At 36.4% G+C, this 11352-nt stretch overlaps 1 protein-coding gene across 1 annotated transcript in view; it reads left to right on the top strand.

Moving 5' to 3' along the window:
• Positions 1-11352, top strand: part of LOC107038812 (putative transcription factor SOX-15) — a 67300-nt gene that overhangs the window by 17371 nt on the left and 38577 nt on the right. The gene's annotated exons all lie outside the window — the stretch shown is intronic.

Genomic DNA, 11352 nt, shown 5'->3' with positions numbered 1-11352 from the left:
TTTTTTACTCGTGTGGTTGGCCAGTCTTCGCCTACGGCTCGGAGGCCAACACCACACGAGTAAAAAACCCCATCGCAACAGGCCGGAAAAATACTATTTCCAAGCACGTGTTTCAAAATACAGTAGAGGCTTCGTATAAGATACCTCTCTATAAGCTACTTCGTGCTCCGATCGCTCGAGGCCTACCCCCACTCTCGGCACTTTTATCGACTCCCGAATGTTTATGTTCCGTGGGCTTCTTATAAGATACCTATGGCCCCGGTCATTCTTCAACGGGAAGAGAGTAGTTATAAGGATCAAACGGTGTTAAGGGTCAAACGGGAGGGACCAGCTAAGTGATCATGAGGGTCTAATGACCTTAAGGGGGGGGGGTCACACCACTTTTTTCAAGTAATGGAAATATACATCGATTTTTTTTTCACTTTTCGCATCGAAAAATCATAATTTTTCGTCTGTGATTATTCTCGAGTCCACCAACAATCCCCCAACATCAGCTGCCATTCTATCACGCGGGGTTATGTTTAGAGAGAAAAGGAAACGCGGGCGATACGAATTCAAAACATTAAATATATATAAATTGATTAGTTATCGATATTCATTCAGTAAAAATGAAAATTTCATTGAATTCGAGCGCAACGAGCGAGGTATTTCATTTGAAACCCGCTGATCTCTATTTTTCTCCTCTCTATGGGAGCGCGTAGTGGGGGCATAGAGGTTCCCAGAATTCCATTCTCCTACTGTCCCCAAGGTATCTTATACGAAGCCTCTACTGTGGTATATTTCGATACGAGTGAGGCGGAATTCTCATGAGTGTGAAGTGTGCGGCCCGAGGCGAACCCGAGCGCTGCCGATCACACGAGCTGAAAATTCCGGTCTCACATGTGTCGAACTAGTATATTTCGTAACGAGTGCAAAAAAGTGTTTTTTGGCGAGTGGGAGGTTTATATCACGTGCCGAAGGCGAGTGGGATATAATCCCACGAGCTAAAAAACATTTTTTCACGAGTTACGAATAACATTTTTGATCACAATGTGGCGGAAATTGGACTTTTAGGCACGCGGAGCGTGCCGAAAAGTTCACTTTTCGTCACAGCGTGATGAAAAATATTTTTCATCACGCTGTGCGAAAAAATAACTTTTTAGGAAAACGTCCCTTTTCTACACATTGTGATGAAAAATATCGTTCGATACTCGTGGAAAAATTGTTTTTTCTGTTCCGGCGGGAGCAAAGGGACATTTCCCTCCCTCGAAATCTGACTTTGCTCCTACGCCGGAACAGAAAAATCGCGTTCTAACCACGGAAGGTATCAGCCGAGCCGAAGGCGAGGTTGATAAGCACGTGGGCAAGGGTCCTTTATTTTACCTCCCTAGGTTAGAAATATACTATTTGGCTCGTGGGAGGTTTCTAGCACGAGCCGAAGGCGAGTGATATAATCCCACGAGCCAAAAAACACTTTTTCCATGAGTATCGAACGATATTTTTCATCACATATTTTTCATCACGCTTTGCGTGCCTGAAAAGTTACTTTTTCGCACAACGTGATGAAAATACTATTTTTCTCTGTGAATCGAGGAATTTCCAATTAATTTCATTTGATTTACACGCGGTATTCTTCTGGGTTCACATGGGTCTTATATCTGCACAGCATAAAATTCATGACCATTAACATCCAAAAATCTCCACCACAATTTAAAACAATCCCCCAAAATGATTTGCATCCTCCAAACATGTTCCTCCCATCAAAATTTTATAGTCATTCCATTTCCCCGATGTGACACACTCAAAGTACGCCCGAAACTTATGCATATTGAATGGCATGCGGTGTCGGGCGAGGAATTACCCCGTCTTCGTCATTGAAAACCCATATGCAAATCCCATAAACACAAACTGTTTTAAAGTCTCGATTCCTTTCTTCTCCGCGTCCCAATTTTCTTTGAACGCTTCATCATCATTTTTTATTCCCTCTTCACCCTGAATATAAACACCAATACGTCACCCGTAATTTTGCATGCGGTTTCGTGATGCTTCAAACGAAAAAATTTCACCGGAATCGCATTCCAAAAAGCCCCCAACATCAGGTGACATTTATCTACCTTTCACATTACCCAAATGAAACCAAATAATTTGGCAGGGTAATCCTTTGTGCTTCACCGCATGCGACGAATCCGCATTGGGAGAAAAAATTAATTTCGTCCAACAATTATTCGCTAATTATCGCACGTGAATAATATTGCATTCGATGGAGGACATTTGAGGCTGTTTACCATTTCGATTTTTTTTTCTTAACACATGGTTAGAATTTCTTTGAAATTCAAGTAGCAATTGCAGTTTAAAAACTAATGCCGGAAATTAAGGTACTTATGGCGTGGTCAGAGGGGTCAAAAAAAGTCAAGAAATTTATCATTTTTTTATACATTCATTGATTTTTTCAAAACCCCTATGCAAAATCACAGATTGCTTAGGAGGATGGGCAAAACACAGGATTTCTTCTAAAAAATGCATTTTAACACGCGCTCTTACGGGAATTCGGAAAAAAATATTAGAAATTGAAAAAAAGCCACAATCGATGGAGGATATTTGAGGCTGTTTACAATTTCGATTTTTTTTTCTAACACATGGTTACAATTTATTTGAAATTTAAGGAGCAACCGCAGTTGAAAAAATAATGCCGGAAATTGAGGTATTTATGGCGTTGTGAGGGGGGTCAAAAAAAAAGTCAAGAACTTGATAATTTTTAAGAGTACATTCTTTGATTTTGTCAAAATCCCTATGCAAAATCCCAGATTGTCTAGGAAAATGGGCGAAACACAGGATTTCTTCTAAAAAATGCATTTTAACACGAGCTCTTATGGGAATTCGGAAATAGTAGATTATGTCATCAGGCGATAAACGCATTATCTGGCGAATGTGGCTTTATAATCCGAGCCGAAGGCGAGTGCTTTTATCGCCGTGTGACATATGATATTTTATGTCGTTGGGTCCGAAAACCGCGATTTAACCGAGCAAAGCGAGGTTAGAATCGCGGTTTATCGGGCCTAATGACATAAAAAATATTAGAATTTTAAAAAAAGTCGCATTCGTTGGAGGACATTTGAGGCTGTTTACCATTTCGATTTTTTTCTTAGCACACGGTTAGAATTTCTTCGAATTTTAAGTAGCAACAGCAGTTGAAAAACTAATGCCGGAAATTAAGGTATTTATGGCGTGGCCAGGGGCGGTCGAAAAAAAAGACAAGAAATTGATGATTTTTTAAAATACATTCTTTGATTTTTTCAAAACCCCTATGCAAAATCCCAGATAGCCTAGGAGAATGGGCGAAACACAGAAATTTTTCTAAAAAATGCATTTTAACACGAGCTCTTATGGGATTTCACAAATAAAAATATTAAAAATAGAAAAAAAGTCGCCATTTTCCTGAAATTTCGCTCTTGAGTAGAGCTTTTAGGGAGGAACATAAAAAAAATAATCCAAGCGACCTAGCAGAATTGTGTAGAAGGGGTAATTAAAAAACTCATGAAAAATCGGAATTCTGCTGGCGGAACTTGGAATAGCGACAACGTCGAGGTTAGAAATCGTGGAGGAATAAGCGCGGCAAATACGAATGGAGTTTTGATGATCCATCTCGTTATGGGGAGGAACATACCTCGTACCTCGAACGGCACGACGTTGTCACTTTTTCTATCCTCATTAATTATTTTCCAATTATCCAAAAGTCAAGCTAGAAACATAAAAGAAGGCTTGAAATATGTGGGACAAAATAGAAAAGTTATTAAAAAAATATTTAGACCACAAAAATGGTCGAAATAGATTGAAAATTTGTAATTGAAATATTGTTTTTTTGTTTGTTCAGCAATTGGTTTTCTGCTTTCTACCTTTTTAAGACGTTTGTATCCCCAAATTTGATTCATTTTTTCGGTTTTTTGAAATTTTTCTCTATATTGAATGGACCTAGATGGGTTAAAACATATTTTTTTAGCAACTACACATGTGAGAAAAATTTCACGGAGGCCAGTTGTTTATTGCAGGACTTTCAAATTTCAGTAGTTTTCCCCCTTAATAGTTTGTTTGAGTAAAATTGCCGCGAACCGCGAAATGGCCTGGAAAAATAGGAGAAATGTTAAAATGAAAGGAGGCGGTTGAAAAAATAATTCAGTTGGCATGAAAAATGTAATTTACGAAACGATTTGTATCGTAGTTGACAGTTCCTCACAGACATGTGAGAAAAAAAATCCCAAGAGAAGCAAGAAATACTACAATTGCAGTAATTTATCCAGGGGCGTTGAAATAGTAACGGCATAGTGCGCACTGCAGATTCCGTAATAAACCGAAAACAATGGGCATGGGTGAGAATTGATACATAACGAAAGGGGCGTTTAACTCGGGATAGCGGAAAAGTATTCAGATTAAATTGAAGTGTTAGAAGGTTCATGAATTCCCATCGTCAGAACGATCTCAACTCATATTCAGCCCCCGAAAAGTTGGATATTATTCAAATACAGCCTGAAGTATGAAAGATTCTGACGGAAACCATTAATCTAACGATCAAACGTATTACCTTGGCTACTCGCAGTCAGAACTTTTCTTCTGGCTGTTTCTGTAATTGTGTAAGACAGGGTGGGGCCACCTGACCAACTGCTCAGATGATGTAATATGACTTCATTTTAATTCTATTTTAATTTTTTTAATCAATGATTCCAAAATTGTGATGATTGCTCTTTGCTTTCATTAATTTTATTTCAACCACAATTCAATTTTTATTCGTACTCCAAGCTTTAAAGATTTATTATGAAGGAGATATATTAGCGATCTACTTTAAATGTCAAATTTTCGAATTTTTTAAATGAAGAATGTTTTTTTTTTACTTTCATTCATTGTATTCCAGTTCAGAGCCAATTTTGATACTTTTTCATAGCCTCAAGGATTTACGAATTATATAGTTCATAGAATAGATCATTGGTTCGATACAAATCAGATATAATTAGATATAAGTTTTGTGCTATGGTAAATCGTTTATATTTTAATGACAACTTCAATTTTATAATTCAGTGTGAAAATTGATCGTAAAGTTCAATTGAATTCCCAATAGATTGAAAAAGCCAAACAATAGCTGTTGAAATTTTCACAATTTGCAATCATTTTCGTTGTTATAAGAACCGAAAAATTGGGATTTCGTTCACTTCTAAATTAGTAGTTTATTATTAATTCTCAGGAGAGCGACATTGAACACAATTTAAGAGGTGAAAAATCATGAAGCTCCAAATTTCACTGAAAACTGAATGAGATATCAAATTTGTCAACATCCGAAAAGGCGAGAATTCCCTAACTTACCTGAATTTTCAATAAAAACATGAATATTCAGGACCAAATTACGTAGAATTTTCACACGGGGAGACTAGCTGGATAAAAATTACCTAGAAAATCATGGCAAAATTTACTGTACGGAAGGTAATCATGGAGTGAAATGTAATTCAATGAAAAAATACCTGGATGATATTTTACTATTTCAATAGCGAAGTGGTCAAACGGTTTAAGTCAATTTTGGCTATTGGCCAGTTGTCAATAAATATCTTGAAATCTAAGGAAAATAGCAAAATTTTTCTCATAACCTTTTTCGTAGCACTCGATTCGGTCTACAAAAAAGGTTATTAGGAAAATTAAATTGAATTCGGAAATATTTCTGGAAAATTCAACTAAAGACTAAATTGACTCATACCATTTGACCGCTTCGCTACTGATTTGTTCGGTAAAAAAAAATCACATCTACCGATGCAAAAATTATCCTTCTGTACAGTAAAATTTCTCACACCGCTATTTTTTTCATGCACCCATCTGAAGGTCATGGTGACGAATAGAAGTAACATTTTACCGAACGTGTTCTTAGAATAATTAAATTAAGAAGTAGTTGAATGCGGCCGAAACCCCTCATTTCCGGACGACTGGGTCATTTTTTTATGTATAAAATCTCAATCAATAGGAAAAAATAATTGATCACATGATTATACACGATTAATATTATTGAAACGTGAAATAATCAGTACAATTTTCATTTCACTTATGGAATATTCAATGCAAAGTTGAAATCGTCCAGAAATTGACCCAGAATTGAATTAATTGTTCAGAATTGACTTGAATTGATTGATTATTGAATTGAATTGAAAATGATGTTTACCCTACTCTCCATACTCTAAAAAAAGTAAGACATTATCACCGGCTTCACGTGACGTCAGAGTCCCCCGAAGAAGTCCACCTCCCGAATCTCAAATTTTCACGTCCCATGACTCCAAGAGAAGTCAGCGATTAGTTCGTCACGGTGCGTGAAAATAATCGTCGAAAACTAACAGGTTTTCGGAGGGATGCACATTGCCCCGAATGGCAACAAGACGATGAAAAAAGGTAGAAAAAAAAAACTAAAGTCTCACATAAAAGTGCCTCGTGAAACCCATCATATCCCCCGGTTGTCGGCGTTGGAGCGTTAGTAGTGCAGAGGTGAGCGGCCGGGGTCGTCACTTCCGCTTACCAACTGAACCGCGTTGGTCATTCGATTTAAAAGTTTAATCAGGGGCCTATAAAATTACAGTTCCTGCAGACGGGTCTCAATACCCAGCACTAGGTATATTCCACCGCCGAGAGTGTATGCAAAGGGTGTGTACCATGCAACACTTATTTGTATACATATTATTAACAATGTAATCCATACGCCTCTGCGTATACTCGGTGAGATTTAATGTGCGGCTGGATAGACAGAGTTAGCGCGTGAAGGAGTTGCAGAAAAATTTATAAGAATTTATTCGGACTTTGATGGTGACAGGATAATTCATTCTGCCAGGGAGACACCCCCGTGGCCTCTGTGCAATTGACAATCAGACGTTAATTTGTGGTGGTAGTTGAGCTGTCAATATTATTGACTTGTTTTATTCGTGAAAAATGATTTTAAAATACTTTAGAAAGTCTTTTATTGCTTCCGAGCACGTTTCAATGAATCATTCCAAACAATGAAATTGATGACTTAAAAAAATATGTATATATTATTCAATGGAGCTCAGCCGCATGTGCATAAATTCAGGGCTCATTTGCTTAAGAATTTCTTCAAATTGATTTTATGAATTTCAATACCTGTCGCAATTTTGCTGACAAATTAATCGGCTTGAGGGAGAGAGGTGCAGTAATGACTTGGCTGAGTGGGGCAGTCTGTATGAATCTTATTTTGATAACCATGGGTGAAGTTGAGAGTTAGTCACGTCCGCAGGGATTCCCCGCCGTGTCTATGTGGACTCGAACGCACGGAGAGACATATTCAGTAAAAATTACGGAATAATTCACGTAATCCGCAATGGGGAATCGTTCTCCGGGAATTTTTATAGGAATGGAAGAGAAGAAATCTAAAATGTTCAGTGAATTTTCAGATTCATCACCGAACGAAGTACGAAATTGTCACGTAATTTTTCCCGAATAAGTAAAATCTTACAGAAACTTCCCGACTTATTATGCCTCCAAAATCAAAACTTCTGTTGGAATTCTATAGGAATTTGATGTGGTTTCTATAGGATTTCTATTGGAATTCTATTGGAATATTCTATTTGTTTTTTGCGCTGATTCTATTGGATATTCGAGAAAAAAAATCAATAGATTTCAAATTTCTGTGTGAACACAGAAAACCCTCTCGTCTGATTGTCAACTCTTGAGATTTTTTCTATAAGAATGTTTGGGCATCAGTTCTCTAAGTTTTTTCTACTCAGATTGTGCACTGCAAAATAAAACAAAATCCAGTGGAAAAAACTTCGAAAAATTGTGCCCAATAATTCTAATAAAAAAAATCTAACAGAAAAATTTAAACAGAAATTCGAAAACTATTAACTGCTTCTTATTAAATATCCAATAAAATCGGCGCAAAAAGAAATGGAATTTTTCAATAGAATTCCAATAGAAATCCTATAGAAATCCCATAGCATTCCTATAGAATTCCAATAGAATTTTCTAGCGAATTCGCTAGGTTTTCTATTAAACTTTTTCATGCGTGTCACCGGAATCGTACATGGCCTGACATTTCTGGTCTCCAAGGAACCGATTTGGTTCAAGAAATTAATCTTCTAATATTAGGTCGTTCTGTCCCTCATCGCAATACAACACAGTACGAAAGCTACCCGAACAACGAAAGCGAAATCGTTTTATTTCAATCGAGAGATCAGTTGTGTATCAGCCGAGTCAACAGAGACCTCTCAGTCCGTCCTTTTGTCATCCTAATCCACAATCTCGTCCAGACTATCTCAGACGTGCCACGCGTCGAATCACGACCACCGCGATGCCTCAATGAAAACACCAGAAGTGAAACAAGAAGGAAGTATAAGAACACATGAGAACAGAAGTTAAAGAGGTGAAGGAGAGAAGATTGTTTTTAGCCTGGCCGAGTGAGCACTGGATTTTATTGAATGAAAATACCAGAACGTTTTTGTTCCCATCAGCATCCACCTCAGTCTGTCCCTCTTGCCAACACAATGGCTTTTATATAGACCACATCACTGTGCGAATTTTATTGTGCTCAGATGTGAGACAGATCGACCTCCAAAGAAATAACGCATTTAATTCAAATAAAAGTATTTATTTGAGATTTGTCTATTCATGTCAACAATATTTTGGTTGGTAATTAGTAAACTTCGGTATTAATTTCAATGATGACAATGTTTTAATTCACTGTTAAAAATTTTCGTCTGAATTTTCTGTGCTAAATTTCGGAAATTTTTATCGTGATTAAGTTTCACTGAAATTTCAGGAAATCTTGTCATTGAAAAATGAAATATTTCATTGATTTTCTGTTCAAATGATCTGGCAATCAATAAAGTACTTGATTTTTCAGTTCCATTATTTTGTGAAAATTCAGAGAAAAATTGAAAATTCATGTCATTTTGTTTTTGAATATTCATGTTCTATTGACAATTCAATCAAGCTGTGAAATTTTCATCTGATTACCACGGACAACTCATGAATTTCCCTGAATTCAACTTAAAACTTGAAATTTCATAAATATTTTTTCCCTATATCCGATTCAATGTCACTCTCATGAGATTCACTATAATATCTTCCATGAAATTTCAAAAAAATGAATAAATTTGGTCTCTTGGCCGTCTAAAAAACTGTTCCATTCCGAACTAATAAACTCTTCATTTAGAACAATAAAACACTTTTTTATATTGAAAAAAATATTGAATTAATGTGAATAAGAACGGAAATTAAAATGAAGATTATTTGATTTAAAAAAATGATTCCTCTCTATAGATAATAAAAAGACTGTCACTTCGGCCGAAATTGTTTTCTGTTGCATTCAACTGGTCTGGATGTTAGATTAATAATCTAATCATGCGAATGATCTAAATAAGCGAATGAGCGCCGAATTTTATTATGTTCAAATGTGAGACAGATCGACATCCAGAGAAATGTCATTTAATTCAAGTAAAAGTTTTATTTATGATTTTTCTCGCCATTTCAGCATTATTTTTGTTATAAATTAATAAACTTCTGTGTTAATTTTAATGATACAAATATTTTAACTGTATGAAATGAATAATTTAATTAATCCAAATAACGACATATTAACAATCCTAAATGTTACTAAATTTGTTCTCTCGGCCGTCTAAAAAATTATCCCATTCCGAACCATAATTGTTTCGATTGTGTTGCATTCAACTCGTCTGGATGTTGCATTAGTAATCTGATCATGCTAATGATCTAGATAAATTGGAAATTCAAAAGTAACCGGGCGATGACAGATGTTGATACGTATTCACTGATTTTTCCATATAATGGGTTTAAGGACATCCGTGAGAATTCAGCTGCGGTGGCCTTGAATGGTTCATTCATGTCGATCAATTCTTTTTACTTTTGTCAATCGGGTTGATAGATCAATCGTCTTTCTTCCGCTGAAACCCGAGGACGATGTCTCTCTCTGGGAAGATGCTGTATTCTCGTTTCGTTCGTTGCTGCTGTGGTTTTCTCTTTCTTTGAAGCGTCGGACTGAAATCATTTGTAGGAAGTATTGAAATAAATTGTGAAATAAATTGTGCAATACTTTGTAGAACATTTTTGTTGAGGAGAATACAATATTTAGTATTAAATATTCCTCTCATCTCTGTTGAGATTAATATTTAAAGTAATTTCTGATTTGTTTTTTTTTTATTTATCATTTATAGTGATGGAACTCTTATGCCGAGTTATTTACACCGCCGTTACACCGGATATCTATTTACACAACTTATTTATACTTGCAATTTACATTCTTTTAGGTATTTACAGATTTCTTCGATATATTTGTGGTTATCTCCATCTAAGAACTTTTTTGTAGTGTAGGGAGGAGAGCGACTAGATTTTTTCAGTCTGCCTAACAATTTGATTCTCTCGCGTTCAAATTTTGGGCATTGCCATAATACGTGCTCGAAGTCTTGGTTTTCTGCTCCACATGAGCAACTTGCGTCATCGACTATATCGGTGACCGGCCAATCGATCACGGCCTTTTTATCACAATCAAAATAATCACGGAAAAAATATCACAATCAAAAATATCACGAACAAAAAGATCACAGCCAAATGATCACAAACAAAAATATCACAGTCCAAATGATCATAAATAATCCTTTAAGCCTCCTCGTTGTATAAAAATTGAATTCTAATTCCAACGGGTCTTTCCCCTCACGTATCAATCAGATAACTCAGGAAATACCTATTATTTCCATGAAAACTCAAGTTGGTGAGCGAGATATTGATTGTTGGGTTGTTATTGTTTACTCTTGGCTGCCTTTCTTCCTTTCTGACCTTCATTCTTCTGAGTTCCATTCGTTTGTGATATTGTTGTTTGTGATGTTTCAGCTGTGATATTCTTATCAGTGATATTTTTGACGTGATTTTTTTGTCGTGATATTTTTGTCCGTGATAAAAAGTACTGTAACCACTATATCAATCCTTTTCAAGGAGGCGGCAAGGTGGCAATGGCTAGCTCTAACGCGGTTAACAGTAACGATAGCCTCTCTCGGAAGTTTGCAGTTTTCGTACCAGGGTTTTGTCGACTCCATAGTAGAGATTTTGTACCAGGGTTTTGTCGACTCCGAAGTAGAGTTCAAAATATTGTACTCCTTTTTTTTCTTGTCAGTTTTCGAATGTGCTAGTATTTTATTTGTTGGGTGATTACGCTCATCGGTTTCAAAGCTTTTCCGGAAATCCGTATAAGGAACTCTGAATTGATCTGATGAGTCCTCTGTCGCATTCCCAGCCAACTTGTCAACCTCTTCGTTGCCCTTAATGCCGCAATGGGAGGGGATCCACATAACTGTCAGTTTGGTGGATGGGATTCTGATTTGTTTAGTCATT

This window comes from Diachasma alloeum, unplaced genomic scaffold, assembly GCF_001412515.2.
Source record: "Diachasma alloeum isolate Michigan unplaced genomic scaffold, Dall2.0 Dall_scaffold_00288, whole genome shotgun sequence".
NCBI classification, from domain to species: domain Eukaryota; kingdom Metazoa; phylum Arthropoda; class Insecta; order Hymenoptera; family Braconidae; genus Diachasma; species Diachasma alloeum.
This window is presented reverse-complemented; position numbering and strand designations above follow the sequence as displayed.